The 24,041-nt window shown below is 42.1% G+C and overlaps 1 protein-coding gene, 1 non-coding gene and 1 pseudogene across 15 annotated transcripts in view; 1 reads left to right on the forward strand and 2 right to left on the reverse strand.

The window, feature by feature from the left end:
• The window catches only part of MAP3K13 (mitogen-activated protein kinase kinase kinase 13), a 179,451-nt gene that overhangs the window by 99,475 nt on the left and 55,935 nt on the right, over nucleotides 1-24,041 (reverse strand). For 11 of the 14 annotated variants that reach the window (XM_074189574.1, XM_074189569.1, XM_074189568.1 and 8 more), the window contains one exon: nucleotides 10,495-10,604. The gene's annotated coding sequence lies outside the window, so the exon portion shown is untranslated. The other 3 variants (XM_074189575.1, XM_074189576.1, XM_074189572.1) reach the window with 3 other exon arrangements.
• On the forward strand, nucleotides 15,419-18,251 carry LOC141489004 (disintegrin and metalloproteinase domain-containing protein 8 pseudogene; annotated as a pseudogene).
• On the reverse strand, nucleotides 18,794-18,900 carry LOC141490383 (U6 spliceosomal RNA). Its single transcript, XR_012469209.1, has one exon. It is a non-coding gene; the product is annotated as a U6 spliceosomal RNA (small nuclear RNA).

A 24,041-nucleotide genomic window follows, 5' to 3' on the forward strand; every position in this document is an offset into this window, starting at 1 on the left:
TAATCTATCCTGTGATCCAATATCACCTTCCATTTTGAATGACCAAGCAACCAGGGGTCTGTTGTTGAGAACATAAAGACAAAGCTGGTGGTGCCAGCCATCAAAGAACTTACTTAACTTGGATTAGCAACCAATCAAACGAGTACCTAGGTGCTGGGTATCATGCCAACTGCTGAAGAGACAAGACAAAAGATGAAACAGTCCTCACTGCCTCAATGATCTGTGCAAATGCTCACTGTCCATTAGTGCAGATAACTCAACTCAACATTTAAACATCTACTCTTTGGAGGAGATTCAACATCTACTGTCTTAATACTGGGTAGATGAAGACTTACCTCCCCGCCAAAAAAAATGAACCATATCTGCTTTCAAGGACCTTCCATTCTAAGACAGGAAAATAGGGTATTATTATGACGTCCCCAAGAGGAATTTAGCTGGGCCTGTCCCATTCCCAGGCCTACTTCTTTTTAAGGACCTATTCTTCCATCACTGATACAGACGTCTCTCCAAGCTGATAGTCTGTGGAGACATAAAGAAGTCTCTTCTATGGACTCTGCTCCAAGGGACCTAGACACGTATGAGACACACCCATGAAAAGGTTCCTTCTAGGACAACATGTGGTCAAAGAAATGACAGCAATGATGATAAACAAGGGAAAGACTGCTTCAGGCAGCCTGATATGACCAGGTGTGACCTGGTCCTGCTGTGTTCTTGGAGGTATGTGAGAGCCTCACAACTCAGAAAGGTGGGTGATTCATGTGCAAATGAATGAAATGGCCAAAGGAAACCAGGAGTCTCTTTAGGGACACAGACATCCTGGGTAGATCAATGCCCTGGCCATTCCCTGAATGAAGTGGCAGGTTTAATTCTGGATGCGATTAATAAGGAGGGAAGGAAAGAAACTTTTAGGGAGTCTCTATTGTCCGCCAATGCTGTGACACACTCTGCAATTATTGTCCCATTGGACCTTTGCAGCAGCACTGGAGACATATGTTATTATTTGCAATTTATACTTGAGGAAACAGAGGTTAAGTGACTTGCCCAGGATCCCACAGCAAAGGGGTTGAGGCTGGATTGGAACTCAGGTCCTTCTGACTGCAGACCCAGCTCTCTATGCATTCTATCACTGGCTATCACTGACAAACTGGATGACAAGCAGGACAGGTCATGGTATGAAAATCAAATCATATGAAAAATGACTGAAGGGGGCAGCTAGATGGTGCAGTGGATAGAGCACCAGCCCTGGAGTCAGGAGGACCTGAGTTCAAATCCAGCCTCAGACACTTAATAATTACCTAGCTGTGTGGCCTTGGGCAAATCACTTAACCCCATTTGCCTTGGAAAAAAATCTAAAAAAAATGACTGAAGGAACTAAGAATGGTGAACCTGGAGCTGAAAAGCTCTAGAAAAAATGACAGAGTGCTGTTGGACCCAGATCCAAATCCATGCTGTGTGGTGACTGAACTCTCTCTCTGGGCTTCTGAAGAGAACACTAGGTGACCAGTCAGATTCTCTCCAACTCCCAATCTACAAAGCTCCTCATTTTATTTCTTTTTAAATTAATTTTTAATTTTTTTTTCAATTCAGAAGCATTTGATTCCTTCCCATCCCCCCCCACACTGGGGGGATGGGGGGGTTGGAAAAGGAAAAAAAACATCATTGCAATAAATTGGTTTCAGCCAGCCAAACAAATTCTGCACCTTGAAAGCCTCTCCATTCTGTCTGGAAATAGTTACCACTCTTCATCACGACTCTTAGAGAGTGCAGTTGGCCACTACAATGAATGGAGTTCTTTGAGTCTCTCTACAATGTGTCCAGACAGCATTGTTGTTATCGTATAAATTGTTATCCTGGTTCTGCTGACTTCACCCTGCATCCTATATCCATTCATACAAGTCTTTTCTTCCCTGAAATCACTCCCTTCATCATGTCCTGTGGACAACAGTTTTCCAATAAATTCATATACCATCCGGAATCTGTCTAATCATTGCCCAATGGGCACTCCCTTATTTTCCAGTTCTCTACCACCAAATAAAGAGTGGCTATAATTAATTTTTCTCTCTGGGTCCTTTTCGTTTCTTGGAACTCTGTGAGAAAGAGATGCCTACATTTTACAGATAAAAGTAACTGAGGCCCAGAGTTGCCTAAGTTCACATAGATAATAAGTGGATTAGACCAGACCTCTCAGGGACATTCCAGCTCCAAATCTATGATCTAGAATCTACAATTTAATACCTGGGGACATAATAGCTGCCTCAAGTATGTGAGGAGCTGTCTTATGGAAGAAAGTCTAATGGCTTGTTCCATTTGGCCTCAAGGCAGAAAAGGGCAAAGTTTTAAAGAGGCAAATACAGACTGTTATAAAGAAATATTTCCTGACAATTGGAGTGATAGAATAGAGGGATGGGGCCCCTCAGGAAGCAGAGGGTCCCCTAGAACTTCAGGTCTTTAAGGGGATTGTCAACATGGCACCTGTTTCATGGACATAATACCTGGGACATCTCATGTTTCTTCTTCCTTTTTTTTTTTTTTTGAAAGGTTATTTATTTTGGGGTAGGGGGGTTGCATTTTTTTAATATTTTTTTATTTATTCAATTATCCAAGGTCTAAAGAAAAGAATGAAAATGATGAGGGAGGGAGAAGGTCCACATTCTTCCTCTAGCTTCATCTTTTCCTGACAGAAAAGTCAAGATATAGTTGAATGAGAACCAGTAGTGTGCCAGTCCTCCAGAGGACTTGTACTGTTTTGCAGCCCTGGTCTTGTTTTCCCTTTGGTTCCTGATGAGTTCTAAGGGAGATAGAACAGGTAAGGGAAGGAAACAAAGATGGTCACTTACTGCAACTGCCCCGATGGGAAAGGATCCAAAAATTATAAAGCAAAATACCTGAGAAACATGATGTGGACCAATTTTTAATGTTTAAATAAAGATAAGGAAACCTTTGTGGAAGACTGAAAGGCAAAGGATTTGGGGGATCAGAAGATCTGGGTTCAAATCCTGACTCTGAGACTTACTTCCTAAGTGGCCTTGGTCTTCTCTAATCCTCAGTTTCCTTATCTGCCAAATGAGGGGATTGAAGCCAGTGACCTAAAAGGTAGTTTCCAGCTCTACCCCAGGATCCTATGCCCTGACAGACTCTCTTCAACAGGGATTCTAGACTTTGGTTTCCTTCTCAAATTTTTCATTCAGTCGTGACCTGAGTGCCCCTGTTGGCAGCAAAGCAGCAAGTGGTCTCTTGACATAGTAACGATGGAAAAAAAATATAAAGAGAGGTAAGGAGGAAAATTAAGAGTCCACAATAAAACACATTCCAATTTGTTCTTCTAAAAATAGGCACTCACCCTCCTGGAGGATTGATTGGTTTATTGGCTTGGATAGTTATTGCATGGGCTCATAGACTTAGTGGAGGTCTTGGAAGTCATCTGCTGCAGTGCTCCTCCCCCCCAATTTTATAGATAAGGAAACTGAAGCCCAATTGGCCAAGGTCACAAGTTTAACCCCACGAGATCTCAAACTCCAGAGCCATCCTCTGTCCTGTGGCATGTGCACAGAAAATGATTTTTTAGGAATGAGAATGGAGTCGTGACTTCATTATCCAGAAGTCTCAGAGAAGGATACTCTTTCTCCCATGAAAGGGGGCACATTTTCTTCAATTTAGTATCTCAGACAGGGCTAGGATTCATAGAGTCAGGGTCAGAAGTGGACCTTGAACCCACACACGTCTTGTTGGTTTTGAGGCCATACTCTATTCTTATAGCATCCTGATTCATCTTTTTTTTCCTACTGCTCCAATTTCTGCTCCAAGGTGAGTTCCAGTCACTTTGACCTTCCCACTAAAAACCTCCTCCCATTCAGGCCAAATTCTTCTTGTTCCTTCTGGGGGAAAACTTGGAAGTTTCCCTAAAAGGTTTGGTTCCATTTTGATCTAAATGAGACACTGCCATCTGCTGCCACCTGCTGCAGGCTGGGTAATCTAATTATAATAGCCTTATGAGAGAATGAAATACATGAAGATTAAAAGGAGCCTCCGAAGCAGCTCCTCCCAAGGTTTTGTTGCTGGTCTCCTCCTGGATACCCCTACATAAGCATGTGGCCTTTGGCCCTGGAGCTCCAGGAAGGTCAGGTGGATTGGCAGAGTTGACCAAGACCCAGTGGCATGGTCACAGTTTGTTTATTTGGGGATTTTAAGGCTTATGTGCAAAAACAGGCTGACCAGGGCAAAAAAGCTCCATTCTAGACTTTTCAAAATGGAAGCTGACCTTCAGAGCACTTAGAGCTAAAAACCTGAGGCTTCAAAAAACTATCAAAGTCATAAAGTGTTTTGTTTTGTCTTAAACTCAATGTAAGCAATTGTTTGGTCAATTCTGAGAAGCCCTGAATCAAACTTCTCACTTAGAGCAAGTCCCTCTGGCCAGTTTGCAAACTGGTAGAACCCTCTGCAAATAGACCAATTCAGTTGCTATAAACACTTTTCATTTAGAACCATAAAGTAATTGTCAAAGGCCCTGTTTTCAAAAGAACTGGGTTCAATCCAAATTTCCACCCTACTCAGGAAAGTCCTATGTATACTACCTGCCTCATGGGTCATTTTTTTAATTAGAAACTCCCAAGTGAGGAAACTCCCTCCATGAATTCAGATACTTGGCTCCTAGAGTCTAAGAGAATGATCCAGGGTATCTGAAAGCAGAAGGGATGTTTCCTCCAGTTCCATGGCCAGAGAATATCTGAGGCAGGATTGTGGTCAAGAAAATTATAAGTTATAAAATATCTTGAAATTGTGAGTAATTGTTATTAATGATCTAGATAAGGTTTTTTCCAAAATCTCTGGGTATCATGTCTGTAATCTCCCTTCAATGCTTTGATGCATTCTGGAACATGATATTTCTGTTGGTTATTCCAAACAAAGCAATCTGTTTAATCAATTGAAACATGAATCAAATGGATTGTATATCAGAACCTGAACTGGGTACTAGGGAAAGGGTGCTTGCCCTCAAGGAGTTTCCATTCAACTTAGGGAGAAACATGAAAATCAGAGTATGCTAAATAAAAGAAAGAATGAATGAAAAGAAGCCAAGAAGGAAAGAGAAAAAGGAAGAAAAAAGAAAGGAAGAAATATTAGAGTATACCATTCCAAGTCCTCACTGGGGTGTCCAGGTGACCCTGTGTATCCTCAAGGGCAGTCTCTAGAAGCAGAGGAAAATTTGTGGAGACAGGCCCTGTGATGTCCCTATCACTGAAGGATTCAAGAGCAAGGGGTGACCTCACCACCTTTGTAACCAATGGCTTGTTTGAATTCTATTCTGCCTGTGAGGAATCACTATAAGACCTGGGAAAGCAAGTGGGGAAAGCAATAAAAATTTATTAAAAGTAGTTACAACACATAAGAAAGTGATAGAAAAGTGAAGAAGAGTTTAAAGAGAAGAGCACATGGGTTGCTGATTGAACTGGCAGATCAGCTGGCAGGCTCAGCTGAAGTTTGGAAAGGGAGAGAGAGAGAGAGAGAGAGAGAGAGAGAGAGAGAGAGAGAGAGAAGGGCAGGCAGCTATGAGGGCTTGGGTTAACCAGGCCACATGGTGAAGCCCATGGAGCTCCACAGGGCTTAATGAAGAGCCAGAGGAAGTCCCATCCTTCTGGATGGTGAGCAGAATCAGCAAGTGAGTGGAGGGGGCACTTCCTGTTAAATACTCCTCCACTGTAGGCAGCTGTAGGTGGTGTTTGAGGTGTGGTCTTTTCACCTTGGACCAGGTAACTTCCAATGGCAATCTACACGCTGGTCCTTCCTGTCTCAAAATACTTGATGTTCACTTTTAACATGTCATTTCCTGCTGCCAGTGTCCATGGCAAGGTTAAGTCAAGAGGGAAATGGAGGGACAAGATACAACAGGATCAAGGAGAGACAGGATCTAATCAACAATGTCCAAGAAAGGCAGAATCCCAAGAGTGGGAACCTCCACCCAGTCAACAGATTTTGCTCCTACCACATTCACAATTCTCTACATCTTTTCCCTGCATCACCTTGACCAGGAGATGAGGAACAAATAAGTTCCAAGGTTAGGCATGGTGGCAGGAAAGGCACACACCCCAGAAATCTCAGGTGCTTGAAGGAAGTCTTGAAATCAGGGCATGTCCAGGACAGAGGTACACAGGGGTCCTAAGCAGTCATAGAAGAAAGATGCTGACTGCATCTAGATTGTTCAGGAAAGACTTCCTGGAAGAGGTGACCCATGGGCATTTGGCAGGGGGGCAACAGTAAAGAGGCTGAGGCATGGGAGGGAGCAGCAACCCATTTGGCAAGAGTTTAGCAGACATAAAGGAGCCACTAGAGACAAAGTTGGAAAGGGATGAAAATCATAAAGACATAGCTTCACATCCTGGTATCTCTGGGCAAGGGGACAGTCTGTCCTAAGGCATGGTGGCAGGAAATGGAATTCTAGGATCAGGGGATGGCAAAAGACTGGTTTCCTGCAGCAGAGAGTGAATGAAGGAGGATAATCTAGAGCAGGATCCTCAAGAGACACAATTGCTCCTCTCTCCCCTCCTCCAGGAAGCCCTTCCTGATCCTGCTAGCTCCTTGGTGCTCCTTGGCTCTCCTCAGAAGGATCTCAAGAGTTACTCTGATCACACAGTTATTCTCCAGGAGGCTGTAAACTCCTTGAGTTCCTTTCCTTTGTGTCTTCAGCACCTTGGACAGAGCAAAGTCTTGTAGAAAGAGGTGAGGACTAAAAGCTGACTACTGAATTTCTCCAAGTCTAAGATGCACCCTTTTTTGAAAAAATTGGGGTCTAAAAACTTGGAGCGTCTTATACAGTGATTGTAGATTTTTTTATTGGCATTTCCCACTTTTTGGCGATTGTTGTCTTTGAGTTCATCATTTTGCATTTGTTACGGGTATGTCAGGTGACATTTTGCCACACTGCCCAGAAATGGCTCAGAAAAGATTTTCATCCAATTTTGAATTCAAGGTCAAAGGGATCCAGTTTGTTAAAGTGAATGGAAATTGTGCTGCTGAATGTCAGTCTGGTCCTCCTCCAACTGAGAAAACAATCTGAGATTGGCTACAGGAAGAAGAAACCCAACTGAAAATGCCCCAGCAGAAGAAGGCCATGAGAGGCAAGGCAAGCCAAATGGCCTGAATTAGAGAGGGAATGAAGAGATGGATTGAAGAGCAAAGGGCAGGTGGGATTCCTTTGTCCACAAAGACAGTTCAGCAGGAGGCCAGAAGAATGACTGATGAAAAAGAAGTTACTGATTTCCAAGGAGGACACAATGGGTGCTTCAGGTACATGAAATGGAATAGACTAAGTGTGTGTCCACTCCCCAGACTTGCCCAGGGAATGTTTGTGGTCAACCACAGACCAGAGCCCAGAACCCAGAATCACTTTCTTAGGAGAGGCTCTGCCCACTCTCCTCTGCTCATGGGAAGAGCCTCTCCTAAGAAAGTGATTCATCATCCAGCACAGATGAAGACAAGCTCATGGACAGGACAGTGAGGAGTTGCTGTATGGATTTGATGATGAATAAAACTTGAGTTCAATTACTTTATGGAAAACATTTTTTCAAATTTCGGGGAAATATGGTAAGTTGAATCTGAGTCTAAGACACAACCACCATTTCCTGGGAGAAGCCCAAGTACAGGCAGAGGACCCCTGAACTGGAGCTAGATCTTGGCTTTCTGGCACCCGAGACAATGCTCACTCATAAGGCTCCAATCTATATTTAATAATAGCTATCACTGACAAGAGAACTGGAAGCAAAGAGCTTTGAGGAATACTCTTTTTTTTTTTTAAGGTTTTTGCAAGGCAAATGGGGTTAAGTGGCTTGCCCAAGGCCACACAGCTAGGTAATTATTAAGTGTCTGAGACCGGATTTGAACCCAGGTACTCCTGACTCCAAGGTCGGTGCTTTATCCACTGCCACCTAGCTGCCCCGAGGAATACTCTTCAACTTCAAGCCTCACAACTCCCCAGGGGCGAGAGGCACAGTGATGATCCCCATTTTATAGATGAGAAAACTAAGGTTGAAAGAGGTCAGGGGACTCTTGACAGGGTATCACAGGTATAAGTGTCTGAGGTGGGATCAGAACTCAGATATTGGGGCAGTTAGGTGGCTCAGTAAATAGAATCCTGGAGACAGGAGGACTTGGGTTCAAATCCTGTCTCAGACACTTAATAATTACCTAGCTGTGTGACTTTGGGCAAGTTACTTAACCCTATTGCCTTGCAAGAACAAAACAAAACAAAAAACGTGGGTCTTTCTGACCTGCACTCTCTATCCACTATTAACCATCAATAGATAACTAAGCAATTTATCCTTTGCTTCCTAATAGCCCAGTGGGCTGACTATGGGATTTGGGAGCCCTAGCAAGGATTCCTTAAAACAAAAGCCCATCATTGGTTATATGGCCAAGATGGAAGATGCAGTGGGAGTAAATCTCCTTGGAAAAGAATATGAGGATGGGCAGAGCCTCCCTAGACTGCTGAATCCTGAAGTGGAGAAAGGAGGTGAAGTTTCTTCTTTATCAACCCTCAACAAAAGTAGGCCCTATTCTCTTTGGGCTGGACAGGGTTAGTGTGCTCAGCAGACAGGAAGCCAGAGGAGATCATCTAGTGGAAGAAGGGCTCCTCTGTCCTGCTCCCAACTGGATAAACTTTTGTATTATATGGAGCATTGAAGGAGAGAGTATTATTTTATTATATGACCATTAAAATAACCCCTAATAGGAAGAATTGAAAGAAATAGAAGACTAGAGTGAAGAGATACAAAGTGGAGAAAAAAGTAAGATAAGGAGAGAAAAAGGGAGCAGTGGACAGTAATCACATGCTTAAAAAGCAATCCATAGTGCATGCATAGATATAAAGAAGGTCTGGCAGTTAGTCAGCATTTGCTAAGCTCCCTCAGGGTGCCCAACATGATGTCAAACACCAAGGACATGAGGAAAGGCCAAGGGAGGTCCTGCTTCTAATGGGGAGACAAAGAACAAATAGACAGGATACATGGAAAATAATCAGCAAAGGGGAGGCCCAAGCACGAAAGGGAATTGGAGAAGGCTTCCTGGAGAAGACAGGATTTTTGCAGGGATTTTAAGGAAGCCAGGAGGCAGAGATGAGGAGGGAGGGTGTTCCAGGCAGGGGGGGCCCAGCCAAAGAAAATACTCAGAGCCCGGAGAGGAAGTATTTTGTTGGAGGAATAGCCAGGAAGGTGATTGCGATAGGAAGTAATGGGAAGTGATGAGGACCTAGACCAGGGTGGGAGCATGACTGAGGAGACCTGAGAGCCTGGACCACTGATTGATATGGGGGAGGGGAAGAGGGAGGGAGGTGGTGAGGGCTGTCCTGGGGAGATGGATAGTCCCTTAACAGTAACAGGGGTTGACTTTTGGACATGCCTATGGAACATCCAGTCTGAAACGTCTAACAGGCAATTAGAGATGAGACTCTGGAGGTCAGGATAAGCATAGAGATGATAAGTGAAGTCATGGGACAGGATGAGATCACCAATAGTCTGGGGGGGACAAGAAAAGAAGACTTAAGACTGAGTTCCTGGAGATACTCACCTTGAATAGGATGATATGGAGGGCGATTCAGCAAAGGAAACAGGAGTGGTCTGAAACAGAGGAGGATCACGAGAGAGTATGGGGGTGATCCCAGAACCCCAAGAGAGGAGCGTCTCAAGGAAGAGAGAGTGGCCAATGTTGTCAAAGTTTACAGAAATGTCAGGGAGTATGAAGATTGGGATCTGGTAGCAAAGAGATCCTTGGTCACTTCAGAGAGAACAGGTTCTGTGGAATGGGGAGGTCAGAGGCTTACTGTAGAAATAATAAAGGAGGGGTGGCTAGGTGGCACAGTGGATAAAGCACCAGCCCTGGAGTCAGGAGGACCTGGGTTTAAATCCGGTCTCGGACACTTAATAATAATTACCTAGCTGTGTGGCCTTGGGCAAGCCACTTAACCCCGTTTGCCTTGCAAAAACCTAAATAATAATAATAATAATAATAATAAAGGAAATGGAGGCACCAAAATGACCTTCCCAAGGAGTTTGGCCACAAACGGGAGGAGGGTTGTGGGGCAACAGTGAGCAGGATGGCTGGCTCAAGGGAGGCTTTTTTGAGGGTATAGAAAAAGGGGCTGGAGCTAATGTTCCATAAACAATAGGAGCTACTGACATGTGAATGCCTTTTGACCATTGGCTGGTTGCAGAACACCCTAGTTTTTCTCAGGGTTGGGTTTGTATGGGGCAACTCATGCCCTCTATCTGCCTCAGTCTGTGCAGTGGTGATAAATGTGACTAACTATCTCTCAGGGTTGGTCTGAGATATTTGTAAAACACCTTGGAAAATTTAAGTCATTAGATAAATACTAATTATCATCATCATCATCATCATCATCATAACCATTATAAATATTATGAGTACCTGTACTTGTCACTGGAAATCCAAACAACATTTAACAGAAAAACTTTTAAAAAGGGAGAGAATAATATAAATACTAAAATATACCTGATCTCATTGCTTCTAGCAATAGGGTGAGCCCAAAGTCTTCAGTTCCATCTTCCATATGCTTCTCCATCAGGTCAGGCACATGAAGGTCCCCAGGAGGAGTCTTCTCTCTGAAACCACCAAGAAGAAAGAGACGTGAACAAAACAGCCATCGTCAAATAAAATGGCCCCAGATGGCCAAGGCACCTTCCCTGAAAGGAGCTGGGTTGTTCTAACTACAAAAGGTTAAAACGGGGTGACTAGGTGGTGCAGTGGATAGAGCACTGGCCCTGGAATCAGTATCACTTGAGTTCAAATCCAGCCTCAGACACTTAATCATCACTTAGCTGTGTGGCCTTGGGCAAGCTACTTAACCCCATTGCCTTGCAAAAACCTAAAAAAAAAGTTAAAAATAAAAAAAAAGTTAAAATCTTATTTCCTTAAAATGGAATGAAGGAACCTCTTCCTCCTATGATTCCAAGCATCACTGGTGGCATAGTTAAGAGTCATTTCCAGCGGTGGCTAGGTGGCGCAGTGGATAAAGTACCAGCCCTGGAGTCAGGAGTACCTGAGTTCAAATCCGGCCTCAGACACTTAATAATTACCTAGCTGTGTGGCCTTGGGCAAGCCACTTGACCCCATTGCCTTGCAAAAAATCTAAAAAAAAAAGTCACTTCCATATTCCTGGTACCCAATGCCCAAGAGAGAGAACATTGCCTCTACTATTATGGAGTGAAACAAACAAAAAGATGCTTACTTAGTATGTTCCAAGCTCTCTAACAAAAGTCCCTGCTTTCAAGGAGTTTACATTTGTAGGAACTGTTCAGAGGTCCCCTGAATTTGTCTTTTTGAATTGCATTTTCTAGAAACACCAGTCCCAGAGCAGGCAGGAGGTCCTGAATGGGTCAAGGATGAAGCCCCACTCTTCCCTCCAGCCCCAGCTGACCTAATACGCTGTTTGCATCCTAAGGTGGACAACTTGTGTATGCTTGGGAGTCAAGACAGATGTCGGGGGGATTATCATAGATGAGAAGACCATCCTAGCTTCATGATCTAGCAGCTGTTGCCAAAGAAAAAGAATGGGGCTTTTGACCTTGCTTGGCTCCTTCCTTATGATTTTATAGTCTAGTCGAGCTGTCACATTAGTCATGAATAATGACAATGAATAAATACACAACATGGTAGGTACAGAACTGAGGTACTACATGACTACACAGGCATAAGATCATGGGAGGAGAATTCTAGAGCAGGAAGAGATCCCAGAGGCCATTGAGTCTAACACTCTCATTTTATATGAGGAAATGAGGTTCAAGAGAAGTGTCTTGCTTGATATCACATAAATACCAACATATCACATAGATAATAAGTAGCAGAGTCAGGATTCATCCTCAGTTTGGTACCTTCTCTACTATGGTACACCACGATGATGACCAGAAGATGGCTGTATCCTAAGTGTCAACATGAAAAGCCTTGCTAAAATCTAGACATCTTATGCCTGTTATAGTCTTCCTTTTTATTAGCCTGGTAACCTTGTTTTTTTTTAAAAAAAGAAATGAGCTTGTTTAGATAGGACCTGTTCTTTTTTTTCCCCTTAGTTTTTTTTAAAGAAAGGTTTTCTTTATTTTGAATTTTACAATTTTTCCCCTATTCTTGCTTCCCTCCCCCAACCTCCACAGAAAGCAGTCTGTTAGTCTTTACATTGTTTCCATACTATACATTGATCTAAGTTGAATGTGATGAGAAAGAAATCATAAAAATAGAACCTGTTCTAAACAAATGTGTCCTTTCTTAGAGATCACCACTTCCCTTTCCCATGACTCACAGGTCATGTTCCACCATCCAGTCCTGTCTGCAGAGAGTAGCATACAGGCCAGATCCTTACTCCTTCCAACTCCTTCTTTAGGGCTTTTTCAGTACTCCAGTGATTCAAGGATTGATTATCCTCAGAGTGGAAGGTGTATGCAGAAAAGCATATGGCTAGCACCTTGCTATTGGCCTTTAAGGTTCACTGACCCCAAGATTGGGAGCAGAAGACTCAAGCTCAGAAGGTATCCCTAAGGATCTTGCCCTAGAACATGATCTCATGAAAAGGGAGACCCTGGGTCACAACAAAGATCTGACTCTCCAGGCCCTTGACAAATGCTCCATGGCACATCAACCTTTGCCAGGGCATCCCATTGGCAGCTCAAACTCAGTAGGTCCTCAACCTGTCTATTCAATCATTCCTGTTTTGTCCTTGGGAATCATCATCTGTGATGGGACTATGATCCCTTCCAGTTCTAATGTGATGGTTTTTCAATCACCTACATTGCCTCTTCTCTCTTCCTCCCCAATTACAGTTGGTTGCCAACTTCTGATAGTTCATTCGATGTCTACCACATCCCTCTTGGGAATGAGTCCCTTTCTCTATTCTTATGAAGGCCCAATCTTCCAGTTCAGGACCTCTGCCTTCTCCTAGCTTCTAACCTCATTGCTGCCAAACTATTATTCCCAATACACAAATCAGCATCTCACTGTAGGATATACTGAATCCTCAATACTACTCTAGGAAAAATTAAAGTGAAGCTTTCATTGAGTTCCTGCTATGGATCAGGCCCTGTGCTAAGAACCAGAGACATTAAAAAAAAATGCCCTCAGTGAGAGGAGGTGGCAAATGGATATAGAGAAATAGGAAAAATAATCAAAATCATTTGGTGGTTGAAGCATTCACACCTAAAAGAGATCAAGTGGCGCTGTGGGTAGAGTCAGGTCTAAGGTCAGAAAGACTCATCTTGGAACACTATTGTTCTATTAAGAACCAGGAGGAATGGGAATTCAGGGAAGCCTGGAAGGATTTGCATGAACTGATGCTGAACGAGACAAGTAGAACCAGAAGAGTACTGTCATCCTAACAGCAACGTGGGGGTAATGGTCAACCTTGAAGGACTTGCTCATTCCATCAGTGCAACAACCAGGGACAATTTGAGGCTGTCTGCAATGGAGAATACCATCTGTATCCAGAGAAAGAATTGTGGAGTTTGAACAAAGACCAATCTATTCATTTATTTATGATGTATATGTGTATGTATGTATTTATTTATGTATTTGTTTGTTTGTTTTAGGTTTTTGCAAGGCTATGGGGTTAAGTGGCTTGCCCAAGGCCACACAGCTAGGTAATTATTAAGTGTCTGAGACCAGATTTGAACCCAGGTACTCCTGACTCCAGGGCCAGTGCTCTATCCACTGTGCCACCTAGCTGCCCCTACCTTCAATTTAAAAAAAAAAAACCCTGTTATCTTATTATGCAATTTTTCTATCTCTTATACTTTTTTTTTTCCATTACGGATTATGATCAACTTAGATCAAGGTATATCATGGAAACAATGTAAAGACTAACAGACTGCCTTCTGCGGGGTGGGGGGGAGGGAAGCAAGATTAGGGGAGGAAATTGTAAAATTCAAAATATTTAAATAAATTTTAAAAAATAAAATAAAGACTAATCTTTATGAGTTCAAATCCAATATTTACTCACTGTAGGCCCCATGGCAAGTCACTTAATCCTGTTTGCCTCAGTTTCCTTATCTATAAAATGAGCTGAAGAAGGAAATGTTTTCTTTGCCAAGAAAACCCCAAATAGGTTCACAAAGAGTTGGACATGACTGAAACAACTAAGCAGAGGAACATCAGCTGATCAAATGGCATTTACACGGGATCTTGGAGAGTCAGGGATCCCAAGAGGCAAAAGCAGGGAAGGGAGAACGTGCTAGGCCAAGAGCAAAGAGCATACAGAGTGTGAAGGGAGAACAATGTCTAACCATTGATAAACATTTATTCTGTACTTCCTGGGTGCTGAGCATTGTGCTAAGCATTGGGGATCCAAAGAAAAGTAAGAGACTGTCTGTACCCTAGAGGAATTTCCAGTCTGAGGGGGGACCCTGCATGCAAAGACAAAAATAAACCACAGGCAAGTCAAATTGGAACTAAGCTATAGAGGAAAGGTATGGGAAAGGGGATGAAAAAGTTAGCTGAAGCTGGCAAGGGCTGAGGAATTTGTGTTGTACCCCAGAGGCCAGGGGGAATATCACCAAGAGGCTCCTCTGGAAGTTATAGGGAGGATAGATCAGAGAGGGGAAGGATTTGAGGAAGGGAGACCAATAGGAGACCTTGACAAAATCCAGGAATTAAAGAAAGGCAGCAGAAGGGGGACATCCCTCAGGATAACTGTTGCTTTGAGAGAGCGAGAGAGAGAGAGAGAGAGAGAGAGTGTACATGTACTGGGGGGGGCAGAGTTTGAAGTCAATGAAAAACAGATTTCCACATGATTTCAAAGTCTGTAGAGAGCTATCCTTGGATGGGTCCCACAAGAATTTCTACTTCCTTCAAAGGCAGGGCTCTTTAAACTGGACCCCATTGCCCTTCTAGGTGCTGAGCATGAGGGCCTATGTGATCTTGAGGGGAATCACACTGAAGTCACTCTCTAGTCTCTCCTGAGGCTGGTGAAGGGGGTGTGGACTTGGAAGCCTTAGCAATCCCTTCCAACCCTAAATCTAGGATCCCAGGGGCCTTGGATAGAAGAGGAAAACAAGGAAAAACCAAAGGACAATAGAACTGCCACCCTCCTTCCTCAGAGCAGGTCAAGCAAACATTCATAACTGAAAGAGTTTACCTGTGGAGAAAAAGGCAAAGGAAGGGACAGGTAGGCAAACAGTCACAGAATTCCTGAAGGGATCATCCTAGATCTCAACAGAACCTAAGATCCACAACTAATCAATTTCACAAATATTTCCTGAAGCCCTACTATGTGCAATGGAGAAAATGCCAACCACCACAAAAAGTGCCTCAGAACTAGGAGAAAGCTGCAGGCTGAGGAGTGGCCAGGGCCAGGCAGAAGAGGGTGTAGGGATGCTGGAGCTGATGCTGCTGCCCACCTCACAAGGAAGCTGGAAAGCCCTTTGTTATGTCATTACCAGAGGGGGAGGGGACAAGGGTCAGGAGGCCTAGGCAGAGGGGGCAGGAGCTTGGCACAGCATGCCCCACCTGGCCCTGTCATCAGCCCAACAGGTGGGGGAGCGGCGCTGACTGAAGGACCTGGTCCCTGGAGAGGTGGCAGACATTGTCTGCTCTATAGCATGGACCCCTGTGGCCCCTGCTTCTGGGGCTGTTTCCTCCTCCTCTCCATGGGGCATACTCTGAGGGAGTGCCAGGGCTTCTCTGCACCTGCTCTGCTGCCAATGGACCACCTTCCCCATGTGGAACAGTATGAAGTAGTTCAGCCTCTCAGGTTACCCATCTCAGGGGCTCTGAATGAATTCTCTTCAAGCCCAACTTTATATCCTGAGACCATCCGCTACCACCTGGGCCTGAGAGACAATAACTTCACCCTCCACCTCCGCAGAAACAGGTACCTGGTTGGGTCAGACTACACAGAGACCTATACCTCAGCCAATGGCACACAAGTGACTGAGAAGCCACAAGTAGGGCAGCACTGTTATTATCAGGGTCATGTGGAAGGACACCAGAATTCTATTGCCAGTGTCAGCACCTGTCTAGGGATCCGGGGCTTTTTCAAGACTGGCTCCACCATACATCTGATTGAGCCCCTGGACCGGAAGAAATATGGCAGTTCCCCAGAGAGACATGGAAGAGTCCAGAGGCGCCATAGCAGCTCTCAGGAGAGCTATGACAGCACCATTGACAAAGGATATAACAGTGACCAGGAGAACTATGGCAGCCCCCATGTAAGATATGGGGTCATCCAGGGCAAATATGGTGGCAACCAAGTGAAACAGGACAAATATGAAGGCACCACTCAGAGTGGGCATGCCAGTCATGAGGAGAAATACAAAAACCCGGAGAGACACAAGAATGACCAGGGACAGCATGTCATTTACAAACAACAAGATCTCAAGGAGCAAATAAGAATTTGTGGTGTCAGTAAGGTCAGCCTTAAGGGAGAACTGAAGACAATGATGGCGGTTGTCCCGATGCCCCCAAAATGGATCCCTGAATCCATCCCAAAGGACACTCACTACGTGGAGCTCTTTGTGGTGGTAGACTACAAGGAGTACAAGAAGTATAAGAATGTAAGGAGGACACGGCAAAGGGTGAAGGAGATCATCAATCATGTTGACAGGCTTTATCAAGAGATCAATTTCCGAGTAGTTCTCATTGGTTTGGAAATCTGGGACAAAAGGAACAAGGTCACCATTGACTCCAATATAGAGTCCACCCTGTCTAGCTTCCTCAAGTGGCGGAACAGTGAACTCCTCAAAAAGAAGAAGCATGACAACGCCCAGCTGATCACTGGGGAGACCTTTGATGGAAACATTGTGGGCTTGGCCAGACTGGCCTCCATGTGTAAAGAAGGTTCCGGTGGTGTGACCCATGACTACAGCACGAACCCATTTGCAGTGGCATACACCATGGCTCATGAGATGGGCCACAACCTGGGCATGGACCACGATGACAACGTCAAAGGCTGCCGGTGTGAGGACAAGCGCTCCAGCGGGTGCATCATGGCCTCCCAGTCTGGCGAGTTCTTCCCCAAGAAGTTCAGCAGCTGCAGCAAACTCAACCTACAGAAGTTTCTTATAGGAAACATCTTCTCCTCAAGCTGCCTGAACAATTTCCCAACTCTAGAGCAACTGAAGGGGGGGCCTGTGTGTGGGAACAAGTTTTTGGAACAAGGGGAGGAGTGCGACTGTGGCTCCCCAGAGGAGTGTTTGAACCGGTGCTGTAACCCCAAGAACTGCCGGCTGGCCCAGGGGGCCGAGTGCACCGAAGGGGAGTGCTGCCAGGGATGCCAGGTGATGCCAGCTGGGGAAGTCTGCCGGGAGGCCCAGAGCTCCTGTGATTTGACTGAATACTGCAACGGCAAACAACCTGCTTGTCCAGAGAATGTGTACAAAGAGAATGGCACTCCATGCAGGAGAGGCTACTGCTATAATGGGATCTGCCCCACGTACAAGCAGCAGTGCCAGGCCCTCTGGGGCAGGGGAGCCAAGGTATCTCCAGACAAATGCTTCCTGCTCAAGTTGCCCAAAGGATGCACCGAAGGCTTCTACCCCTCCACGAAGGGCCTCAACAAGTGCAGAAACTTGTTCTGCAACCGGGCCAACACCAAGCAGTCTACCCGCCATTTATGCAGCTACTTCCTGGCAGAAGAAAGGTGTGACTTGGCCATTACCAAGGGTGAAAGCCGTCATCCTTTCGAGATGGTGGCCTCAGGCACAAAGTGCGGCAAGAAGAAAGTGTGCCACCACAGACGCTGCCAGGACCTCAGCATCTATGGAACCCAGAACTGCTCAAGTAAGTGCCACAAGCGGGGGATCTGCAACCACAAGCGGGAATGCCACTGCGACCCAGGCTGGGCACCACCCAACTGCCAGGAGAAGATCCTCCTGCCCGAAATGGAACTCTCTGAGGAACTGATGAATCAACAGAGAGTCAATATTGCGCATAAGCCCCCATTCCAACTCAGCACAAAATCCAGGAGCGTGCTGGTGGCCGTGCTGGTGTCCTTGATCCTGATGGCCATGCTCGCCATCTTGGTATTTTTCTTCTACAAATGGAAAATGAAAAAGAAGGAAGGGATTCTAGCCCCCTCCCAACCATAGTTACAAGAGGGAAACTGTAGGGTATCCTTGAAAAGTCATACTGGGTATGGGTCCACTGTTGGCTTCTTAAAACTGCTTGCCATGCTGCCACATATCCAGTATCCAAATGCACTTCTTTTTTTTCTATTTTAGACAATTTGTTTTAAATATATGTATAAATACAAATTAAATTTAACATGGTAATACCAATCTTGTTCTGCTCCTCTCTGTCCCCTTCTGAACTTCCCTTTACTCTTTTCTTTTATGGGCTGGGGGCGGGGTGTGGTAATTACTATATTGATCCCCTCCTGACCACTTTGATCTCTCTCCTTTGTAACAAATCAGTAGAGTCATACAAAATATATGTGGTGTTATTGGTTGTGATGATTATGAATGATTTTGCACTTAGATCTCCCTCTCCTGAAAGAGTTGGGAGGCATAACATGTTTCATCATCAGTTTTTTGGAGTCCTGACTGGACATTACATTGATCAGAATTCTTAATTCTTTCAAAGTTGATTTGCCCTAAAATGCCGAAGTCATTGTATAAATCCCTTCCCTATTCTGATTTCTTGATTCTGTATCAATCCCAGGGTATCCCACTGCATCTGGGGCCATCTCTATAGTCGTCCTGATGCAAATCTTGTCACTGGGCCCAGATGGCTCCAAAACAGAAAGTGAGGCTGTGATTTTGCACAGTCCTGCCTCACTTTAAATCCAATTCACTTGCTAGTCCCTGATGTCATGGTCTTCTTTGAACACTTCACGAATTTGCGTGTCATCCTTGCGCAGGGGCCATGCTAATCTTCTCTGTATCATTCCAATTCTAGTATATGTGCTGCTGAAGTGAGCACATGGTCTTCTTTGAGAAGGAAAGACAATCAGTTCCTATACTTCTCTGAATCTTGTTCTCCTATCATTTCTTATATCACATAAACCATAATTTCCCCATCATTCCCCAATTGATGGATTTTTCACCTTGGGTTTTTTCATTTTCTTTAATATTCTTTTTTTTTTTTTAGGTTTTTGCAAGGCAAATGGGGTCAAGTGGCTTGCCCAAGGCCACACTTCCTTAATATTCCTGACCTTTAATCTTTCAGATGAATTCTGTTATGATTTTGTCTAAAAGTAATCCTTTGACATACTTAAGTGTAGAATAACCACCCTAGATGTTCACATGAACTATTTTTACCCAACCCATGGCAAAGCATTCCTAGCTCATATTGGGTTGACCAGTCAGTTGCACATACTGCAATTTGTCTCAAACACAGTGATGTTATTTTGGTCTTTTTCAATAATGAAGGACCAATCAACTAACCAACCAATCTTTGTCAGTTTGAACACGGTACTAACTTAGGAAGTGTAGCCATTTTTATTATATTAGAAATGCCCAATCATGGGCATTTAATTCCATTCTAGTTATTTGTCTTCTATTTCCTGTAAAAAAAATCGGTAGTAATACTGATATTATTCCATTATGTCTTAATAAGTATATTCCCTTAAATATATTTAGAAGTGATTTTGAATAAAGTTTTGTCTTCCATTTTATTTTCTTCTGCTGGATTTTGTTGGTAAAGTTCAAAAAGACTGATAATTTTTGTGGGTTTATATCCTGATAACTTTATTGAAGTTATTATTATGATTTTTAAGGGGAATCTCTAAGCCAACTATGATATTATCTACAAAGGTGACAATCATGGTTTTTATTTGCCTTTACTTATTCCCTCACTTTATACTTCTAGTTCTGTTGTGATAATTAGACTTTCTAGAGCTACATCAAATGACAGCAACAATGAACATCACTGTCTTGTTCCTTATCTTATTTTAATGCCTCAAATATTTTTGTAGTACAGAAGGTGGGAACTCTAGGCTTTAGATAACTACTGATTGCCATTAAGAAAAGGTTCATTAATTCCTATGCTTTCTAGTGTTAATATAAACAGGTATGTTTTGTTAAAAATTCTTTTCTGAATCTATTGATAAATGATTTTGTTATTACCATGATTTAATAGGTTTGTTTTTCCTAATAATGAACCAACTCTTCATGCTTGGTATAATTCCAATATGGCAAAAGCTCTTTCCTAATGTTTTATTCTACATTTAACATCAATAATCATTAGAATCTACCAGTTTTCTTTTCTCTATTTCTCCCTGGTTTAGGTATAAGAACTAAATTTGTCATAGAAAAGAAATCTGATAGGAAACCATATGTCCTGATTTTTTAAAATTCATATAAAATTAAATGTTTAATTTTATTGGATATTTTATATTTTGAAAATATTTATGCATTTCATTTATATTATATATAACTTAATTTTTGTTGGCAAATAATTAAGCAAAATAGTTTCTAATAATTAACTTTATTTTCTCATTTGTTCTTCCTTCCTGTGCTTCATTATTGATATAAGATGTTTGTATACATATTATATATGCATATATGCTATACATTTAAACACACACAAAAGCTTTTCGATACTTTGGTTGTATCCCCAAAATTTTAGTTTATTTTTTCACTCATTTATTTGAGGCAGATACAAATTGTTTCTAAGGTCTATGATCCATCAGTTTTTTTTTAGTTTTTTTTTCAAGGCAAATGGGGTTAAGTGACTTGTCTAAGGCCACACAGCTAGGTAATTATTAAGTGTCTGAGGCCGGATCTGAACTCAGGTACTCCTGATTCCAGGACCAGTGCTCTAGCCACTGTGCAACCTAGCCACCCCTAATCCATCAGTTTTTGTATCACTCCATCTCCATTTTATATTTAGATCTTTTTTTAAATGCATTTTGCTAATTGTAATTTTTATTGCATTGTGATCAGTAAAGGTTTTATTGAATATTTCTATTTTTCTGCATTTATATAATTTTTGTGCCTTAGCATATGATCAATTTTTATATAGTACCATATACAAATGAAAAATATGTATATTCTTTTTTTTATTTCTATTCAGTTACCACCATAGAGCTATCATATCTAACTATTGAGATCCTTAACTTATTTCATATTTAACCCTTTGTTAGATTTTGTCATGGTCTGAAAGGATTTTTTGTTACTTTCATTTCCGGGAGAGAAAAAATCCTTAAGCTGCTGTTGTGTATATAGAGGCAATGGCTTTGAGTAACATAGAAATGTGCTCTTTTCCAGTTCACAATTTTTGTATTCCAACTATGTTCATTTCTCTTTTGGTTCTTTGAAGAGCTTTATAATTGGATTAATTTTTTTTTCTTAATCTACCTGATTTTATTATTTAATTTATGCACTGATGCTGTAAATTCTGATATATAATTATAATAATAATAATAATAATGAGGATGATGATGATGATAAGCTATAAATTCTGACTTCTAATTTCTTTTCGTATAGATTTTATTCTTCTTTTGAACCATTTTGGAATTTCTTATTATTCCATATGTGGGATTCCTTAGGATCTACATTTCATTAGGCATTAGTCCACTTTTGTTTTGAAATGTTTGAAACAGTTTTGCATTTTCTCTGAAGGTTTAATATTCATTTTTCCTTCTAATTTTAGGATTCTCTATTGACATAACTACTTGTACTCTCTCTTTTTTTTTTTTGGCAAGGCAATGGGGTTAAGTGGCTTGCCCAAGGTCACACAGCTAGGTAATTATTAAGTGTCTGAGGTCACATTTGAACTCAGGTCCTCCTGACTCCAGGGCTGGTGCTCTATCCACTGTACCACTAGCTGCCCCTGTTCTCTGTTTTTTTAATTGAATTTTCCTCCTCTTGAAATCTTTGGATTCAACAATTTCCCCTTATGTTGCTGTTACTCAGTTTCTCCTGCTAATATTTAGCAATCTTCCCCTTCCTTGTGGACACCCTCTCCCCCCAGTTCTCCCAGCTCTTCCTATTATCTATTGAAGGGTTAAGGATTAAACTTTCAACAGAATTGATCCTTGCCCTAAGTAGCCTCTGGCAAAGAAGGAACTAGTCTCAGTTCTTTCAGGTCTATGGCAGAAAATAAGTGGATCTCCTCAACTTTTCTGCTTATACTGCATCAATGCCTGCTCCTTTTTTCAGAGCTGGGGGGGGAGGGGTATGGGTAGAGGATAACTGAGAGTCTACAATTCTGCAGGTCTTTAACCTAAATCCACCCCCATTAGAAGGCAGATAATCTTTCTCCTTATGAATTTTGGTAAAATGAGTATCTGTTATTTGCTGTAGGGAGGTATGCCAACAGAGTCTCTGTAGCAGGAGAGCCCAGTATAGGCCCTGATCACAATTTAACATGCCCATCACAAAGCTCACAGTCTTTTCCCACAAGAGCACTCTCTTTAGAACTTCCTTCTTATTGCCTTGAACATCCCCATTCTTCTTTCCACTTTCCAACCTTGGTGTCTTCCTCAGCTTCTCAACTACTACTTGCCCCATCTAGCTCATCTGTTACCAAATCATGTCCTTTCCATCATCTCTTATATTTATCCCTTTCTCTTCACTGACATAACCACCAACATAGATCAAAACTTCATTCTCTCTCAGATAGACTATTATTACACAGATTCCCAATTGGTCTCCCTGTCTTAACCCTTTTCCTACTTTCATCAATTATCCACACTGACAACTATACCACTGGAAATAAGTTTGGAGAGAAAAGGATAGATTTCGAGAATACAGCAAGAAGAGACAACTTCAGAATGCTCAGGCTTATGAAAAACAAACACCTATTAGAATTTTATTAGATTTTTCTACAAAAATAAGAAATTGCAGCAGGAATGTGATATACCAAAAGGTAAGAGATGGAGGGTAATGTCAGTTTCCAGAAAAGATGAAAGTATTTTTGAGGTCAAATGTTGCTATTGAGGAAGAATTGCTCTGTAAGAAATCATTAGCATACCCTGTTCTTTGGTCATAGATTTCTCCCCTTTCCATATATCCAAGAGATAGAGTATTTCTTGATCTATGCATGACACTCTATCTCTAAATTCTGTACCCAATTTGACCATTTTTTTTGGTATTGTGAGATGGAAAGGGGAGAAATTTATGATCAAACAAAAAATAGGGAACTTTATAAAGTGCAAAATGGATGATTTTGACTATATTAAATTAAAAAATTTTTGCTCTAATAAAACCAATGCAGTCAAGATTAGAAGGAAAACAGAAAGCTGGGAAACAATTTTCATAACTAGTGGTTCTGATAAATGCTTCATTTCTAAAATAAATGGAGAAGTGAATCAAATTATAAGGTTACAAGTCATTCCCCAATTGATAAATGGCCAAAAGATAATTTGCAAATGATGAAATTAAAGCTACATATGTAATCATATAAAATGCTTCAAATTATTGATTAGAGAAATGCAAATTAAAATAACTACCTCACATCTATCAGATTAGCTAAGATGACAAAAAATGGAAAATGATAAATATTGGAGGGGATGTAGGAAAATTGGGACATTAATGCACTGTTGGTGAAATTGTGAACTGAGCCATTCTGAAGAGCAATCTGGAACTAAGTTCAAAGAGAAATAAAACTGATCATGCCCTTTGATCCAGAAATATCAACACTAGGTCTATAGCCCCCCAAAATCATCTGGGTGCAGTGGCCAAATATGGTTCAGGTGACTGGAAAGAGGCAATCAAGGTCAAGTGCCTTGCCCAAAGTCTCAGTTAGGAAGTATCTAGGCCGAATTTGAACGCAGGTCCTCCGGCCTTCGGGGCCAGCAGGGTATCTGGCATACCATTTTGCTGCTTAGTATTTAAGCTGAAATTTACACAGTAACAGCTAATTAACATATTACAAAGAAATACGATGAATAATCATAATCGGAGCCTCCTCCCCCAGTAGAGGAAAGCAAAACCAACAAAAAGATAACCAAGAAAGTAGTTACATTAGCTACTTTGAACTTAGAAATTTGAAATTAGATATATAAAAAAATGAAAGAAGAATATGCTTTTTCAAATACATATGAAATATTCATAAATTGATCATATATAGGATTAAAGAGATAAATTCAGAAAAGCAGATGGTAATATAATTAAAAG

The sequence above is a fragment of the Macrotis lagotis genome, chromosome 5, assembly GCF_037893015.1.
Source record: "Macrotis lagotis isolate mMagLag1 chromosome 5, bilby.v1.9.chrom.fasta, whole genome shotgun sequence".
Taxonomy (NCBI): Eukaryota; Metazoa; Chordata; class Mammalia; order Peramelemorphia; family Peramelidae; genus Macrotis; species Macrotis lagotis.